The sequence below is a fragment of the Pelodiscus sinensis genome, chromosome 2 (assembly GCF_052426305.1).
Source record: "Pelodiscus sinensis isolate ZL-2025 chromosome 2, ASM5242630v1, whole genome shotgun sequence".
Classification (NCBI taxonomy): Eukaryota; Metazoa; Chordata; order Testudines; family Trionychidae; genus Pelodiscus; species Pelodiscus sinensis.
Genome location: NC_143053.1, coordinates 68,517,198 through 68,536,371, shown reverse-complemented (window position 1 = coordinate 68,536,371; position 19,174 = coordinate 68,517,198). Strand labels below are relative to the sequence as shown.

Genomic DNA, 19,174 nt, shown 5'->3' with positions numbered 1-19,174 from the left:
CTTTGCATGATCCCCCTGCCCCCAGGCCAATCAGGGACTGGGGGCAGGGGAGCATGCCCTGCAAGGGGTGCATGGTGCCTAGAGTGAACAGCTGGAGGTGCCCCATCAAAAGAAGGAGACTTTGCGTACTCCCCCATCCCCAGGTCTTGATTGGTCTGGGGGTAGGGGAGCAGCAGGATGGTCACGGGCCCAATCAAAGGGCTTGGTGGGCTAGATCTGGCCCACAGAGGCTCTCTTGCCCACCCCTGGATTAAATGATAAAATTTAGGTCTGTAAATCTTTATCCTTAAGGTATATGTCTAGATGGCAGGCTTCTTTTGGAGGAAACATTTTCAGAAGAGATGAAACTTCTTCTGAAAAAACTTCTTCCAAAACAAAACATCCACACATAAAGGTGCATTGAAAAAGTGATCTTCTTTTTCAAAAAAGATAGTCTCCACACTGAATGGACTCTCTCTTGCATTTAAGCTGTGACTATGGGCAGAATGGCCACTAGGGCACCTGTGCTTTTTCCTCTGTCCTCTTCTTTCAAAAAAACTCCCTCTTCCCCGTCCACACACACGCCTTTTTCCAAAAGAGCTCTTTTGGAAATAGATTTCTTCCTAATAGAAAGAGGATTACCAATGGCAGAAAAAACCATCTGTTCTTTCGATTTACTTTTGGAAGAATGCGATTGCAGTGCGGACATAACTCAGGTTTTGTCACAAAAACAGCCATTTTTCCAAAAAACTCTGTAGCGAAGACATATCCTAAGTGACCTGACTCTACCTAGCAGTTTTCATTGAAATGAAAATCCTGTCAATTACTTAGATCTGTAGGTATGGATTTAGGAGCCTAATTGTACACCCTATTTTTAAAAAAATCTTGGCCTAAAACCGTGGTCCCTAAACTTTAAGTCACAACCCTCTTGCCTCTACTATAACCTGTCGGTGCCCGCTCCAGCTGTTGTGTTTGGGAACTATGGCCAGGAGCAGTGCCAGGAATGGAGGTTGTGACTGGAGCCAGGGCCAGGAGCTGAAGCTGAGGCAGAGCCAAAGTGGAGCTGGGGGCCAAGCAGAGCTGGGTGGCATTCCATCCTTGCTCCCCCCAGGAGTTGGCCTGGGCCCTGTTGCACCCCCCTGAACATTCCTCTGTGCCTCCTGGGAAGAGAAACACAGATTAGTGACCACTGGCCTTAAAGGACCCTGTATCCCAGTGTGGCTCAGGGAGGGGCTCCTCCCCTTCAAAGTCAGTGGGTGGCCACTCCACCCCACTACACCACCACAGTCTATAATAAAATAATTTCTACACAACTGCCCATGTTCCGGGCAAGTCAACAATACACCCCAAAGGCCATCCCTAGACCTGATCCTAATTCAGGGAGGTGTAACAGGCAAATACACAGTTAGTTCAATGCCCAGACCCTGGATCAGGGAAAGTAGCAGGAATATATCCTATCTGACTTCCATTTGTAAAAAGATATGCAAGTGTCACTAGAACTCAAATGATTTTTATCTGATGGAATTCACTACAGGCAGTCCCCGAGTTACGCGGATCCGACATATGTCGGATCCGCAGTTACGAACGGGGCCGTTCCTCTCCCTGGTCTCCAGCAGACCAGGGAGAGGAAGCAAAGCGGCGGAACACGTGCCCACGCGCTCCGAGGCTTGGCTCTGCTTTGCCCCCCCCCCCGTCCCCCTGGTCTGCAGACCAGGGGGATGGGAGGGCAAAGCAGAGCCAAGCCGCGGAGCGCCCGGCCAGCTGACAGCCCAGACGCGTCTGGGCTGTCAGCTGATCGCGCGCTCCACGGCTTGGTTCTGCTTGGCTCCGCTTTGCTTCCCCCCCCCCCCCCGTCCCCCTGGTCTGCAGACCAGAGGGAGGGGGGGGGAAGCAGAGCCAAGCCGCGGAGCGCGCGGTCAGCTGACAGCTGTCATCTGGCGCTTGGCTCTGCTTTGTCCCCCCCCCATCCCCCTGGTCTGCAGACCAGGAGGAGGGGGGGGGCAAAGCAGAGCCAAGCCATGGAGCACGCGGGCAGCGGGCAGCCCAGACGCGTCCCGCGTGTTCTGCCGCTTTGCTCCCCGTCCCGCTGCCCGCGTGTTCTGCCGCTTTGCTCCCCGTCCCCCTGGTCTGCAGACCAGGGGGACGGGGAACAAAGCAGAGCAAAGCCACGGAGCCCGAGGGCAGCAGGACAGCCACGGCGCGTCTGGGCTGTCCCGCTGTCCCCGTGCTCCATGGCTTTGCTCCGGACACCTGTGGTACAGCAGCTGGGGCGCTGCCAGTTGATCCTGTAGCGCCGCTCTGGGCGCTACTGGACCAACCGGGCAGCACCCCAGCTGTTCTGCCCCAGGCGTCCTGATTCAGCCACTGCTGGTCAGTTTCAGCAGCGGCTGAATCAGGACGCCTGGGGCAGAGCAGCTTGGGTGCTGCTGGGTTGGTCCAGTAGTGCTGAGGAGCGGTGGCGCTACTGGACCAACCTAGCAGCACCCCAGCTGCTCTGCCTCAGGCGTCCCCAAGTCAGCCGCTGCTGAAACTGACCAGTGGCTGACTACAGGAAGCCCCTGCCCCGGGCTTCCTGGAATCAGCCGCTGATCAGTTTCAGCAGCAGCTGACTTTGGGATGCCTGGGGTTCTTAAGTTGAATCTGTATGCAAGTCAGAACTGGCGTCCAGATTCAGCCGCTGTTGAAACTGATCAGTTTCAGCAGCGGCTGAATCTGGATGCCAGTTCCGACTTACATACAGATTCAACTTAAGAACAAACCTACAGTCCCTATCTTGTACGTAACCCGGGGACTGCCTGTATTTTAAAACTATCTATCTAGATCTACATAGATAGATACTTTTAACTCCTCACCTAGAAGCTGAGCTATTGGATTGTTGACCTTATCCCTTGGTGCATGATTGTGAGGGCTACTGGCATATTATAGCTTATAATAGCTGTATACATGTGAATCCATATCCATTTACAGCAATGTCAGATCATGCCTAGCTGGCACACAAGTAGTGATTTCAAAATGTAAGTGTGATACTGTGCACAATAGTCCTGAAAACAGAGCCATCAAGCAAGAAACTATAGCAGAAAGATTCTAATCCACAGAGGGATTAATAAATTAAACGACAATCACGACCCTTTAACATTTGCCCTGTGCTTGGGGCAAAGGGAATGCACATTCCTATTGTGTGTTGAGATTGTCTGATCTGAGTGTTTCTTAGCATGACTCATCTTTATCTTGGCTCTTAATTTAAACAATGACATAGGCTTTTGACACAGTTTCACATTTAATCCTATAGGGAAATTTGGCATTGATTAAATTACTTTAAGGTGGATGCACTTATTTGAAATACCATACTCAAAGAGTAGTTATCAATAGCTCTCTGTGAAACTGGTAGCGAAGTTCAGCCAGAGTCTGTCCTGATTACAGCATTATTCGATATTTTTATCAATGACTTGGGTAACAGAGTAGAGAATATGCTGATAACATTTGCAGATGATGCCAACCTGGGAAGAGTTGCAGGCACTTTGAAGGACTCCCTGGTCCGGCACTGACCGCGAATGTTCCTGGACCACAGAGCCCAGGAACAGGGTGGTCTGGCAGCGAGGCAGAAGTGCTGTAGGGGGCACCAGCAACCAGGAGCCCCAGTGTAAGGAAGGGGCGGGGGGAAAGGGCAGCACAGCTGGGAGTTCTGCCCTAGCAGCACACATGGAGCTCCAACCCCAGCAGCAGCCAGGGACCTCTGGCTCCAGCCACAGAGCTCTGGACGTGGTGCTCAGGCCTGGCAGCAACAGGGCCAGCTGCATCTAGAGAGCCCCAGGGGGCTGGAGCAGCACTAACCCAGTGGCAGCCCCCACCAGGTGAGAAGAGACCTTGCTTAGTCCAGCAAATCTCCTCATTCGGGACCAGTCAGGATCTGAGGGTGCCGGACCAGCGAGGTCCAACCTATACAAGGAAGGATAATGTCATTTTGGGATGTATTAATAGGAGTGTTGTGTGTAACACACACGAGGCAATTTTCCCGCTCCGCTTGGCTCTGGAGAGGCCTCAGCTAGAGTATTGTGTCTAATGCTGAGTATCGCGCTTTGGGAAAAATGGAGACAAATTGAACAGAATCCAGAGAACAGCAAGAAAAATTATAAAAGGGTTAGAAATTTTGACATGACAAAAAGTTAAAAAATACTAGGCAAGTTTGAAGGGGACCTGATAACAGTCACCTAATATATTTTGGATTGTTATAAAGCAGACAGTAATCAATTATTCTCCATGTTCACTAAAGGTAGGACAAGATATAATGAGCTTTGTCTGCATCCAGGGGGATTTAGATTAGATATTAGGAAAAGCCTTCTAACTATTATGGTAGTTAAACTCTAGGCTTACAAGGGAGGTTGTAGAATCCCCAACCATTGAAGATTTTAAGAACGGATTGGACAATCACCTATTGTGGATGGTATATATTTACTTGGTCCTACCTCAGCACAGGAGGCTGGACATTATGACTTCTCAAGATCTCTCCTAGCCCTACATTTCTATGATTCAATGTAGTAATATAGAAGTAACACTTATCTGGTAGGAAAGGGTAGTTCTAAACTGGTAGAAAAGGTTATGTCTGAAATGGCTCCTAAACTAAAGAGGAGACAAAGTTCATAATGGGAAGAGAGAAACAGGATGTCCAATAAAGGAATAAAACAAAATAAAATAAGACAGCCTGTTCATTAGGACAAATACTGAACACTGAGGCTACATCTAGACTGCATTGCTTTTCCAGGATACCAGAGGTATTCCGGAAAAGGAACGTCATGTCCAAGAAACGCATCCACTTTTCCAAAAAAAATTTGAAAAAGCAGACGCTCTCTTTTGTCATCCCCGTAAACCTTGATCTATGGGGAATAAGAGATATGTTAAAAGAGCACTTTTTTCTGAAATTTGGTGCCATGTAGACATGCTAAATTTTGGAAAAGCCTCTTTTGAAAGTAAATCAGAAAAAGATACGCAATTTACATACCACAAATTGTGTTTCTTTTTCCAACTTAACATTGCAGTATAGACCTAGCCTGGCTCAGAAAAAATGACTGATGGGATCTTGTCTGCAAGAGCTCATATGGGAAATGTTTAATTTTTATTTCTGTGGGCCAATAGTGGCACAATCTAATAAAAATGTCATCCTTTCTCTCCATCTTGTAGTCCTGTAGCATTAATAGAAACCTATTTAGAGTTCAGTACTAAACATACTACCAAGCATAGATAGTGTATATCACTCTTATCCCCATTAAACTCAATCGGACTACTGAGGGTTGTAAGTGTTACGCTTCATATTGTGAGTTTGCCAGAACAAACCCTACACCACTGCCTGTACAGTTTCAAACAGAAATTAGCCTTAAGAATCAATATGTTATTCAGATTGTCATAAAACTGAGAGCAAATTAAGTCTGAATTATGGCTTCAGACAAAGCAAAGCTGTAGCTTAAAGGCTTTATCTTAATAGAACTGATACTGATTGAATTTGAAAGTGATTGACATGATGGTCTGAGTGTCAATAATTATGAAGATTTCAGTTCTACTCTCAAACATTGATAACTTTTCAAACCTTTTTTCTCTCAAAAAGTTCATTATTCTAGAGCAGAATGTTATTCTTTGGAGCAGAAGCATTCAGGAGCTGCTGCATTTGCAGCAATGGGGCAAAACGGGTCCCAGACAGGGCTACTCTTCCTGCCCCACCCCAGAAGAGCTTTTGGAACCAAAACTGTTCAGGGGAAATCTCCACAAACTCTGAGGGCACTAGAATCCAGATGGATCTATCCTCCTATGGCTGGCCTTGGGAGAAAACTGCATAGAGAAGCCAACCAGAGAGTCCAACTGGTAGGGGCAGAAGCAGACCCGAAAGGGACCTCTGGATATTCAAAAAACTTTGTACAATTTTAACTGGACTTTCTTTGCCTTGTGCTGATTGGCTATTTCCTCCAACCCTTCCTCTTCTTCATAATCTCTTCTTAGATTCATTCCACATCTTCCCTCTTGTCTTCTCCTCAGCCTGCTCTGTCCTCTCAGCCCCTTTCCTTTAACTTTTCTTTTCATGTAGCTGATCCCTTCCTAAGTAAACCCACTCAGCCAAAAAATAAGATAAAAACATGTGGAACCAACATAATGTTTTCTGCTGTCATATTGTTCATCCAAGCCATCTGCTTAAATTTTCTACCCTTTCCACTACCTGTGTCTGTCATATCTATTTTATTTGTAAGCTTTTCAGGGGGTTAATCTGTGTTTGTACAGTGCCTAATGCAATGGGGCTCCATTCTTGGTTGGCTCTTAGGCACTATCATAATAAACATGATATTATTAGATTCCCCTCAAGACAGAATAAAACACAAAGAACTGGTTGAGTTACAAAGCACATGGTATAACCCTGTGCTAAATATAATCTTTCTTCCAGAGTCCATACATAAAATACACATTAGTCATTACAAAGTAGTAATGAACTGGAAACTAACTAAAACTTGATAATCATACAAATACTATCTACACATTCTTCTGAACGATCTCCTGGTAAGATTTCAACAAGAAAACAATCAGAAGAGCTAAACATACTATTGTTTACTCCATAAAAATTAAATTGGCTACTAGATTTTTATATACACAATTATAATTTTGCTTACCTATCAATTTATTTACTTCAAAAGAGCAAAATTACTAATTTCCAATACAGATTCAATTACTAGAAGCAGTTCACAGGATTTGCTCACCAACCTTCTAATAAAAATGATTGACTCAAAAACTGTAGATTTGGAACTACAGTACTAGATTAACCAAATAAATCAAGTAAAAATATTTGACTTAACTTAATAAAGTAGAATTACTTATAAAGTGGCTCCATCTGTTACCCTAGCTGATCTTTAGGGGTGGGTCTGTCTGGTGGACAGTGTTATTCTGGAGAATGGAAAGTTTTGATTAACTGTTATTTCCTTCTCACTCAATATCCAGAAATCTTTACTGTCACTATAACGTTTTCCTATTTATTGTAATAAATAGATAAATAATAAATAATAATAACAATAAGAGAATAAGCACTGCCAAGACTCTCTCATGTGCATCATAACCTGACATATTTTAAATTTCCTGTAATTTTTATAATAATTAGCAAAGTTTCCAGTTGAGTTCTATTCTCCAATACATCTTTTAAACTCTCAAGTTATCTGTTGAATTTACAGAGGTGTAACTGAGAATGGAACCTGGCTTTGTGAACTAAAATCCTAAACAAGAGCAATTGATGTATTTAAAAACAATGGCCTCCACTGACAAAGGCAAAATTTGAATCACCTCACTATTGTTTCCTCTACAAAAGGAAAAAATAGTGAATACACGTGGTCTTGTAATTTTTAGGACTACTCTAGCATGTAGGGTACAACAAAGCTGTTTCTGTTTTACAGAATATATTTGGATAAAAGGCAATTAAGAAAATAACATGAAATTTATGAAATATGTTTACCCCCAACATTCAATTAGAAGATAGTGCGAGGATCACTTTATCTTTACAATACATACAGATGTGATTTTCTGATAAAAAAGCAGAACTGAAAACTCATATCCTTAAAATAATGATCAGTAGGAAGCCACAATTACATACAGGGAATAGAAAGAAAAATTCATAGTTCAAATGGAGGGACCCATAAGAACTTTTCAAAACAAAATACAACAAGGTCTCAGACTTATAGAAGTTCAAGTATGGATGTTGCAGTAGCAATGTAACTCCACTAGAGATAATGCACGATTCAAAAGGAACAACTAGAATTTGTATAGTCACATTCTGGAATACATTTTAGCAGAAGATTGTCTGCTGGTTGCTAGAAATTACCGTGTCTGAATATCCCTGTTGGAATTAGATGCTCACTTTCATTAAAAAAGCTGATGGTAGTAACTTGGAAGGATCTGAGTGATGGAAGATCCTGTGACTTGGGTTCTGAGTGGAAAGTGATGATGAAGTTGACATCTTTACAGCAGGTGAAAAGAATGGTTTTCGTGAACAATATGAGATGATTAGTATAATCATAGATCTCTTTCTCCAAATGTATTGAATAGTTCCTAGGACAAAATGGGAAAGGAAGGGCACACACAACAGGTGTTTCTCCTACTCTAAGTACTGTGTCTGTGTCCCAATCTGAGGATTTCTAAGACTAAGTTGGGAAGTGACATTGTTCTGCTATTCTATCATCCAGTTACGAAAATAAATTACTTATGGTGGAACTTGATCAAACATCCTGCGTCCTGCCTTGAAAAAGGAACTAAGGAAAAGCTAGACACAGTTAAAGTTTCTCACATGTATTCCAAGCCAGGACAGTGATAGATCATGCATCATGGGCTCTCTCTTTTCAGCAAACTGGTCGTTTAAACCGTAGCAGAAAATATTAGCAGGTTCATGAAGGATACTGTCCTTCCAGGCACCGCATTCACTCATTGAATTTTTCTGACTTTTTGAAAGGTGGACATCAAGGACTGGGTGTGTAGAAGAGGCATAAGAACAATATTGAAGGTCCAAACTGTATATCTTTTCCCCGTTGTTCAGCATTATTAAGAAGAAATGGCAGTGATGGAAAATGCCCACAGGTTATAGACAGGATATATTGTGCTTTGATCTCCTTTTTGTAATTCCTATAATGCTACCTTTCATGCAAAAATGCTACTTATTATAGAATATACATAGCTTAACAGTACATAGACAAAAGACATCTGTTAAAATCTTGTAATAACTAATCACTAACTAATCAATGGTACTACTTTCTTTTCGTGTGCTTGTATATTTATACCCGCTTCTGAAATTTCCACTACATGCATCTGATGAAGTGGGTCTTTGCCCACGAAAGCTTATGCTCCAATAAATCTGTTAGTCTATAAAGTGCCACAGGACTTCATTGTTTAATAAGACCTTAATACCTGCTTTATCACAATTTACTTTTGTGCTCAAACCCATTATTCATTTCTCTGCCACAACTCATTGCTTAATGGTACCAAGGTTTCTAACCTGCTCTGAGTTTTTTCCACACAAAATGCAAACAAGCTGCATTTCCTCCCTGCAGACTCCTGAAAGTGGCTAACATTTAATGAATTATACAATCACAGAATATTATAATTATAGACTCATGGAAGGGACTTTGAGAGGTCAATGTATGGACCAATGGTGATGTCAGTTTTAATAAAACTGAAGACATCTTGAATTAATAAATCCAGAGTTAACTGTAACATGAGTTATTTTCTCTGTACTTAATTCTTGGAAGAACAGAACTGCCAGCTCTGAATCTGACGAGGAATTCGTTTTGCTGATCATTGTTTCTGTGCAGACGCAAAGCCAGTCAATGTAGATGTGAAACGTGAAGGGCTTGATTTAAAACACAGACTCAATCGTTTGTTTTTCCAAAAATATGAAGCTCAACTTTTGCAGCCAGAGTGGAAATCACATGTCACCAATCAACTCGATTCCCCTTCACGCACCTCCAGAGGAGGACCGCCTGATTTGTACGTTTGGTGGACACTTTATCCTTCCCTCTTTCCCCGCCGCCCGCCCAAGCTGAAGCAGGATAATAAAGCGCTAGAAGATTGGTTTGCTGGTTGTTTACAATGTACAGGTCAGCGGGGAGTGCCCTTCGGGGTGCAGCGCGCAGAGAAGCCCTTCGTAAAGCTTCTCTATGCGCTGAGCCTTCACCGGGAGGGACACACACAAACCAGCCCCCGGGGCTGAGCAGCCAGCCCAGGACGGCGAAGCAATAAAGAAAAGCAGCTGCCCCGGAGCAGCCCCCCGGAGCCTGTTCTATAAGCTGCTCCAGTGCCTGCGGTTCTCAGCCACCGGCAGCCGCGGCTCTTCTCGCCCCAGCCGCTGCCTGGTCCCCTCATCCGCCCTGCGGCTGTGACAGGGAGAGGGGCAGCAGGTCGCCGGCGAAAGCCAGGCGCTTAGCCTCGGGAGACCTGCGGGCGCGTTCAGGAGCAGGCGAGGACCTGAAAGTGAATGGGGGGGGGGGGGCCCCTCTGAGGTGGAAACTCTCAGGCTGAGGTGAAGAAAGTGAAGCAGGGCAGCAGCCGCCAATCCAGGGGCGGCGGCGGGTCGCGCGCCTCGCTGGGGGCTGGCCGGGGGGGAGCGGAGAAGGAGCTTGCTGCGGCACCGGCCGGCGGGGAGAGCGGCACGGTTCCGAGCAGCCAGGGGGAGAGGTAGCTCGGCGCCCGCGGGCTTTGCAGCCAGCTCCCTCACTGGGGGGCGGAGGAGCCCAGCTCCCCAGGGCGCGCAGCGCAGCGCGAGTGGCCGCCCGCGCCCCGCGGCGTAGGAGCTCGAGTCCCCTGCTCCTGGGGGACGGGGGAAAGGCTGAGCGGCGAGTGACCCGGCGCGGAGGAGGGAAGGGAAGCGGCTCTTACCTAAGTGCCTGGAGCTGGTGAAGCCCCGGGGCCCCTGCCCCGCTGCCCGCTCCCTGGACGCGGAGGAGGAGGAGCCGCCCAGGCGGGGGTCGTGGTCCCCAGATGCGGAGTAGAGGGCGCTGCCGCTGTAGCGCCGGGAGATCACTCGGTCCCCGCGGGGCGGCGGGGGGTGGGGCTGGTGGCTCGGGCTGTCCCCGAGAGTTTGCAAGAGGAGCTCGAGCAGCGTCCGCCTGGCCCCTCCCGGCGCCTCCAGGTCCATACCGCCGCCGCCCTCGACCCCCGGCGTGGCAGGGGCTGAGGCGAGCAGCAGGAAGACGATGGCAGGCAGAGCGTGGCATTTCTTGGCCCCTCGCATCTCTCCGGCGCCTGGGAGGAGAGAGAGCAGAGCACGGTTAGCTCCTGGCCATGCCCGCGCCCAGCCCTCTCCTCATGCTGCGGCCGGCTCCTGCCCCATCAGGTGGGGGGCGCGAGCGAAGCCAATGGGGGCTGCTTGAGCCGGCGGCTGGAGCGCAGCGGAGGCGCCTGTTGCAGGGCGCGCAGCGGAGCTGGGAGGGCGCGGGGCTCCGCACAGCCTTCTCCTCTCCGGCGCCTACATCCGAGTGCTCGCTGCCGGCCGGGGCTGGGGACCTGGCCAGTGCCAACCCCGCCGCGCTGGGGTGGGGAGCGGCGGGGGAGAAGGAGGGCTTTGCAGAGTGCCTGGCCCCGCCACACTTCCCCGCCCACCGCGGCGAGCGTTGCAGTTTCATCTCAGACCCCAGATCCCTTTAGGACACATTTATAGACACGGATTAGGACAAGGGTATTAACCGAGCAGCACATATTACAATCCAGGGCTTTATTGGGGGATTTGCCTGGCTTTCTTCTCCCAGTGTGATCACTCCTGCGGCTTTAGCCATCCGGCGGAATCTCAGCTAGTTTCAACTTTCAGCTGAACACAAATAACCGAGACTTTTTTAAAAAATGGGGAAGGAGGGAGAAGACATCTTCCCAGGACTTTTAAACGCTCGAACGATAAATCCCCGCACCGCTCTGGCATCGCACTGGATTCTCATACCCAGGTAGCTGGCTGATATGCATTAGATTTGCCTGTGTCTCCATGTACCACCCCCCCCCCCCCCACCCCACCCCACACCCCACACACACACATTCTCTCCACTTCGAATGGCATTTCCCCCAGTCCTTGTTAAGAGCTTGCCTTTCATCTCTGTGATTTTACTGGGCACATTCATTGATCAAACCCCTATCAGTAGGGGTGAGGGAGCGATTTCGCTCAGTAACTGGTAAGAGAAGTTGGAAGCTTTATAAAGCCCAAGTTCGGATACAAATACAATTTTTTTAAGTCCAACCCTTTCATATGCTTTACTATACCAGCGTGAGAACTCAAAACCCACCGCCCTACACCCACGCAAGCACATGGCACTAGTGTAGATAGTACAGCCAACATATATATTAGGAAAAGGGAGTCCGGGGTATTTCATTATTGTGTTGGATCGGAGACAAAAATGAAAGGCGGTTTAAGAGGCAAACTCCTAGCAGAGAACTAATACATCTAAGTAAGCTATTCTAAATATAGCAAACAATTAGGATTAGGAGAGAAGGGGAATAATTCGGTAATTTACACACCGATTTATCTGGGTAGAGCTTGCGAACTCCCCTTTGTCCAGAGTGAAAAAGATCTCGTAACAAGCGAGCTTCACGCAGAATGGTTCGAGGTTTCCAGCCCTTCCCCGGCAGCTATTGCATATGACTAGCTCTGGGAATGAATTCAGAATGGTTTTAGCCTTTCATTCATTGATGCGGCTCCCGGCTCCTGATTACTCTAATAAGTGGGGACAATAATGATTAAAGAAATCGCTAAGCCTCAGCCCCTACATTTCAAGTCTTGCCTACAGAGACTTGCGACAGCCTGGCAAAATGTCTCTCTTCCTCTCTCTCTAAACAGAGGACAACAGGGAGCGCTTACCTTCAAGTAGAGTCAATTTTTGCTCAACTCGTGTTTCTCTAAGTTGCTAAGAGACTTTTCTTCCTCCCAGAAAATACTTCTCTTCTCTGTCAAAGGAGTGACTGAGGAGCGATCCACTCCAAACCCAAAACAGCAGGATGCGCTGTTAGCAGCCATGCACCTATCTTATATAGTTGACTATCAGCATGTTCATTTGAGTACTATCGACTTTAGGTGGGTGGCAATCAATGAAGACATCTTTGGTAATCATTCTTCGGCTCAGCGAAGGTGTTTCTGACAAACTTCTTCCTCTCCTCCCCCGGTGGCTAGCAATTGAAAACCATCAATCGAGATGGCTCGGCTCTATTTGTGAAATTAGATTTCCCTCTAGACTCGGAAATGCATGCTAATAAACCTACAGTCGAAGAGAGGAGAATACTGTTAGTGGGATTCCCTTATACAGCTAGTAACACATTGGATGAAAGTAAAACTAATTTCTCTCACATTGTTGAATGAAGAGGATAAAATAAGACATCAGAAAAGAACAGTATGTACAAATTACACACACCCCAGTTAGTCTTGGTTTAAAGTAGTTATGTCTTTCAAGGGCAGGGAGGGAGAGAGTTTTAAATGAACTGGTAAAGTGCATTCAAAGTTAATATTTTTATTTAAAAATAGTGTCATAACATGTGACCAAGAAATAAAACAACAAAATAGTTACCAGTCCTTTAGTAAAATCAATAATTCCAAAAAGTATGTAAATTTACCTTTGCAATTCAAAAAGATGGAAAGGAAGCTTTGAAATCATTAGAAATTGGACCACTGCACTGGGAAAACAGTCACATATTTGTAAGCACAGAAGGTACTGCAGTAAACTGAAAAGCAGCACATTTAAAAATAAAACTAGGAATACTTCTTCAAATAGCACAGAATTGGCCCATTGAGTCCTTTGCCAGAAGTCACCTTTGATGCCAAACCTTAACATAACTTTTAAAAATATTTAACTTCTATATGGAATAATCAAAGTTGTAAGAGTAAGGGGTTTTTAAAAGCAAGATATAAATCTTCATGCTTTATAAAATAAACTTTAACGGGGGTGCTAGCAAGAAACTCCTTTGGTGATATTGCCCCATAATCAGGATGATTTGTTCCATCTTTAGGAGTATTTGGGACCGGCCCTTGTCAGACAGAATGCTTCACTACATGGAGTAACCTGCTATGGCAATCATTATGACTATAAAAAAATTCTTCCCAATCTCAGGTCTCAAAACCGTAGTAAGAAGCAGACATTTTGCAAGCTTCTCTAACCAGTTTTTCAAATTTTGAGCTGTAGCATGTTGGGCAGGGGTGGGGAACCTGTGGCACCCAGCTTGCTTGGATCCGGCCCCCAAGACTCAGGGCTCATCTGCAGCATTGGGGAGCCTGCCCTGCCCCTCCCACTACCCTACTGTGGGGATGGAGCACACAAAATCTACTTGCCTGGGGGTCAATGGCCCTGACCCAAAAAAGGTCCCTGCCTGGATCTTGATCTGGACTTCTCAGGATCCCTTGAGCAAAACTACTACTCATGCCATCCAAATTCTGTGGTGGTTTTAAGAAGTGGGTGTCTGCTAGGAGTCAGTATAAAACAAGCAAATTCAGTGGTAGGTAGCTGTAACTTCTACCTTGACATGTATAATCAGTAATGTATAGTTTTATACACTGCAAAGCTCTGTATCACACTTTCATTATATTTAATTGCCATTGGATCTTGTGGACCATCCAACTTCTTCCTTTCTCCTTTATTCCTGCAGTCAGTTCTTTCTTTCTTTCCAGTGATCTGCACGTCTTTTGGATTAACAATATACTTGTATCCCCATCTAAAAACCACAAAGACTTTCAATTAAATAAATAAATATGAAAAGAACAACTTAGTGTGCCAGAGGTAAAAGCCCAGTGCGCTGCTCCATCTTTTACATACACTCCAACTTTTTAATTTATTGCTCCTCTGTTTTCAAGAGGGTAAAGAAGAAACCAAGGAAGTAAGAGATTAGTCATATCATACAGCAGGGCTGATCTATCTTCAGTTAGGTACGTCTAGACTACATGCCTCTGTCACCAGAGGCATGTAGATTAGGCTACCCGACATAGTAAAATGAAGCGGCGATTTAAATAATCGCCGCTTCATTTAAATTTACATGGCTGCAGCGCTGAGCCGACAAACAGCTGATCAGCTGTTTGTCAGCTCAGCGCAATAGTCTGGATGTGCTGGTGTCGACATCAAAGGTATTTGTCGACCACCCAGGTAAGATTCTCGTTGACTGCTGTGGTAGTTGGATCAAGCTCTAAAATAATGACAAGAACTATTTAGGGCAACATGCGTCCCAACTCTCTACTTTTAAGTAGCTTTTCCTATTTTGTTTTAGAAAAATACCCAAGAGCCTGAGAGACTATAATTTTTACTTCAAGACTTATTTTCTATTATTGTGCAAAGCCTTACATCTGCCTATGTAGTCTGGATATATGAATTCCTCAGAAAGTATTTCAAGGTTTGAGATACAGGCAGCAATGGGAGAAGACTGGTTTACTTATTCCAGACAATTTACATAGGTTAAAAATCTATTCTCAGGCTGGGACTACAGCAGGTCTGTCTACCAGTAGCCATGAAAAGCTCTCCCATACCACTTTTCTTTGACAGAATACCAGTGTGATTTTTTTTATAGCAAAAGTATTTGGAAGACAGCGAAGAGAATAATTGTTAAGCCTATGATTTGATACAGCCCCCTATTTAGGACACTTGTAAAGAAAAAAGACTAAACTAGCCATAATTTGTTGAGATAACTCAGAGATTTGCTTATTGTGTTGATTGGTGACACTTTCTTTTTCTTCTCTGATATCCCTCAGTTACATTTAACATTCAGTATTTAACTGATCTGAAATTAAAATCATGGTGAAAAACCATTTGGACTCAGTGAGACAGTCTTTTTCATTATCACCTTACCCTCAAGTCAACACAACTCAACTGCAAGTGGGTGATGTGCTTACAAGTGTTGCTTTAGTAATGATGTTTTACTATAGGTTCTAGGTACTAAAATACACAAGCTACCTGTTTACTCCAAAATCACCCATATAACTGAAAGCAAATAAAGATTCACTGTCTTCCAAATACTTTTGCTATAAAAAATCAAGTATGTTATATAGGTGGTTCAGGTGGGTGCTGCAGAAGCACCCTGAATAAGAGCCATCATCAGGAAAGGGACTGAGAATGCTGTCCCTTTCCAGACATTCAAGGATCCTACCCTCCAAATGACTGTTCATTGACTTGAGGGAGGGTTGAAGGGACTTTTCCAGGCCAACCAAACAGCTGATCAGCCAGTGGCCGGTGCATGTTTAGCCCCTACAGTTTTTTCCCTGTGGGTGCTCCAGCCCCGGAATTGCATGAAGTCGATTCCTGTGCTCATGACTGCCTCTGCATTTCCCTTCTTCATTAAAATACAGTTCCTAAGCACATCTGAGCAATCCTGGCTGGCAAGAAATCTCTAAAAATTGACTGCTTTGCATGTCAGGCCCCATCCTACTCTAGGGTACGTCTACACAACAGTGTTATTTTGAGATAACTAGTGTTATTTTGAAACGTGAGCATCTGCACAGCCATTCTGTTATTTTGAAATAATTTCAAAATAACAGATGGCTTATTCTGAAATCTGTATTCCTCATTCTATGAGGAATAACATCTATTCCAAAATAGCTATTTTGAAATAAGGCGTGTGTAGACGCTCCACTGCTGCTATTTCAAAATAGTCCGTCACCATGGGCCATTCTAATTTATTCCTTCCCAGTGCCTCTGGGGCTCTAAATCGAGATAGCACGTATACATTAGGGAAGCCTGCCTGGGACTAATTTAGAAGCTTCCCTGCAGTATAAATGTGCTATCGGAATAGCTTATTTCAAAATAAGCGTTCTGTGTAGACGTACCCTTACTAAAGTCAATGATAAAATTCCCACTGACTAGATGGAAGCAGGACTAGGTCCTTCACTGCAGTCACAGGCTACCTTTAAAATACCAATTCCCTTTCTATACCAGGCATCATGTCCAAATATCCTCCTCAACGGTGCTCTTTTCCTCATAGACAGGGACATTTTCTCATACTGCTGAACATAGTGTACAGAAATATGCACTATTTGGAAGATACACAGTGCACCCATCCTAACACCGAGGAAACAGTAATATCACATCAACTTTAAACCCAGGTAGGAGCTCCGGCACTCTAGGTGATCTCTAAAAGATAGAAAGGGTCGTCACAGATCAGGAAATAATGTGCACATACATTGTGACCCTGCTTTTGTTACTCTTTGAGTTTGACTAACATGCATTCTTCAATTTCAGTGGTTGATTATTGACTATTGATAGTTGTACAGGCCAGCTGCTTTACTCAGAGCTTTAAGAAACAGGGAGTAAAATTGTGACTTCCCTCCTCACCTACTGCAACTCAAAAGAGGTAGATGCCATCAGCCACCAAGTATGCCTCAGAAGTGCAGTAAAAGCCAGTGAAAAATCCATTACTAAAACTCATGGGTCTGGGATAAGTAGATTTTCTCATCCCAGACAAAGGAATGTACCTGTTTCAAGAGGGGAAACAAACAAGAGTAGAGCAAGCTTTTGAGAGGGTTAAGCAAAGAACATTCATTAAGAGCCACAGATTGCCTGCACCATATGGCCTTTTATTAAATCTAACTTGATCAGGTTTAACTAATTTGAGCCTAAGCCTTTCTAAACAGTTGGAGTGTAATTTAACTTTAAAAAAATCAACCGAGATAGGATTATCATAGTGTCCTATTCAGTCTTCCTGTAATGCACAAAAGTAAAAATTACATCATATAGAATATGGATATATAGATACATTTAGCTGGGCATGGCATTCCCAGTTTGAAGAACATACCTGTGCTAGTTCTGATGAAACCAGCATGCTAAAAATAAATTGTGGCTGCCAGCATGAAAAACAGGAGAGATTAGCTGCCTAGAATACAGTCCTGCCTGGAACCCTATGTAAGTGCTAGGGGAAATTAGCTCCTCCGACCACAGCACACTACAATTAGAATGTAGCCACAATCTCAATCTGTGGAATTTATAGTTCAAGTGTAGACATTTCCTAAGTGTCAAACAGTCAACATTAATCATTTTTTTTAAAACATAAAATAAAATTTTGATTATTCAATGTCTTAGAATGTTGAAGGATTGTAATCAATTAATGGATTAAATTATGTCTATAAAGGGAAAGAGAAAGAAGAGTACAGAAGTCACTGGTGCCACCAACACAATACTTCCATCACTATTTTTCAATTATTTCCTCAAAATGTACTTAAAGGGACCCTTAAACTCCATGGTTGAGTCTACACAGAACAGTTATTCTGAAATAAATGATGTTATTTTGAAATAACAATGCGAGCATCTACACAGCAATTCCATTATTTTGAAATAAGCTGTCCATTATTTCAAAATTATTTCAAAATCTGTAAACCTCATTCCACAAGGAATAACGCTTGTTCCAAAATAGCTATTTCAGAATAGCAGTAGTGTGGACGCTCCTCCCCAGGTCCATTCAAAGTAATTACTCCCCAGTGTCTCTTGGGGCTCTAATTCGAGGTATCACGTCCACATTAGGGAAGCCTGCCTTGAACTAACTTTGAGGATTTCCTGTAGTGTAGACATGCTATTTTGAAGTAAGCTATTTTGGAAAAAAATTCTGAAATAGGTTATTTTGAAGTAAGTGTGCTGAGCAGATGTACCCCATCTGAGCAGTTTGGGAACTGTGGAACTGACTGAGGAAACCCAGCAGCAAATTGAACAGTTCAATTTCTGTTCTGGCAAAACAGATTTTTCCCCTCCTTGGAATTTCAAGTCTTTGACTTGTTGATTCAAGACAAAGTATTTCGCAACAACTCAAAAAATAAAAAGTCACGGAAGGAAAATTCTTTTTCCAGTCAGCTCTAACAATCAGATATCATCTCCTGCTCTGAAAGCTTTCAATATAAGCAGGAAACACTGCCAAAAGTGGGAAGGTAAACAGAGGCACACAGAGATTATATGATTTCCCTAAGGCTATTCAGAAAAGTAAGGTTTCCTGAGCCCCACTCCAGCGTCCTATCCCCCTGGTCAGGCAACCTCCCTTCTGTTAAGCAAACAAGCAAATTATAAATCTGTGAAACCTGCTGTCTCTCTAATTACTGTCCCATTAGCTCCATTATTCAGACTCCTTACTTTGATAGACTCTTATTTTACTCTTATATTTCCTCTCTTCAGTAGAGTTGTTTGGGTATTTGTTGAGATTTGGGGGGAGGGGTAAATCAGGAAAATGCCAGTTTTGTAAAACCAGAACTTTTGGTGGAAATGTATATTTTTTACACAACTTTTACTGGGAAGGCTTCTTAGGTCCTGTATTGAATTTCTGGTCAAAACAAGAGAGAAAATTTAACATTTCCTCCCCTCAAAAAAGCCAACATTTAGATCTAGATTCAGGTCCCTTCTCTGAATTAGGCAAAGCAAGGAATTGAATCTCTGTCTCTGATAGCTCAGTAAGGGTACGTCTACATAGCAGCATTATTTCAGAATAACTGACGTTATTTAGAAATAACAAAGTGCGCGTCTACACAGCAAGCCATTATTTCAAAATAATGTCAAGATGGAGGATTTCTTACTCCGACTCCTGTAACCCTCATTTCATGAGGAGTAAGCGAAGTGGAAGGAAGAGTATTCTTCCTTCAATTTCCTGCTGTGTAGACAGCACCCAAAGCTGAATTAAGCTTGACTTCAACTACGCAGTTGACATAGCTGAAGTTACGTATTTTAATCCAACTTTTGCCCTGCAGTGTAGACATTCCCTAAGTGCCGTA

The 19,174-nt window shown here is 44.2% G+C and overlaps 1 long non-coding RNA gene across 1 annotated transcript in view; it reads right to left on the bottom strand.

The window, feature by feature from the left end:
- Nucleotides 1-11,086, bottom strand: part of LOC102463279 (ALK and LTK ligand 1) — a 52,183-nt gene extending 41,097 nt beyond the window's left edge. The window contains exon 1 of the long non-coding RNA XR_012901462.2: nt 10,363-11,086. This is a non-coding gene — a long non-coding RNA (ALK and LTK ligand 1). The remainder of the gene's footprint in view (nt 1-10,362) is intronic.
- Between the last annotated feature and the right edge of the window lie 8,088 nt (nt 11,087-19,174).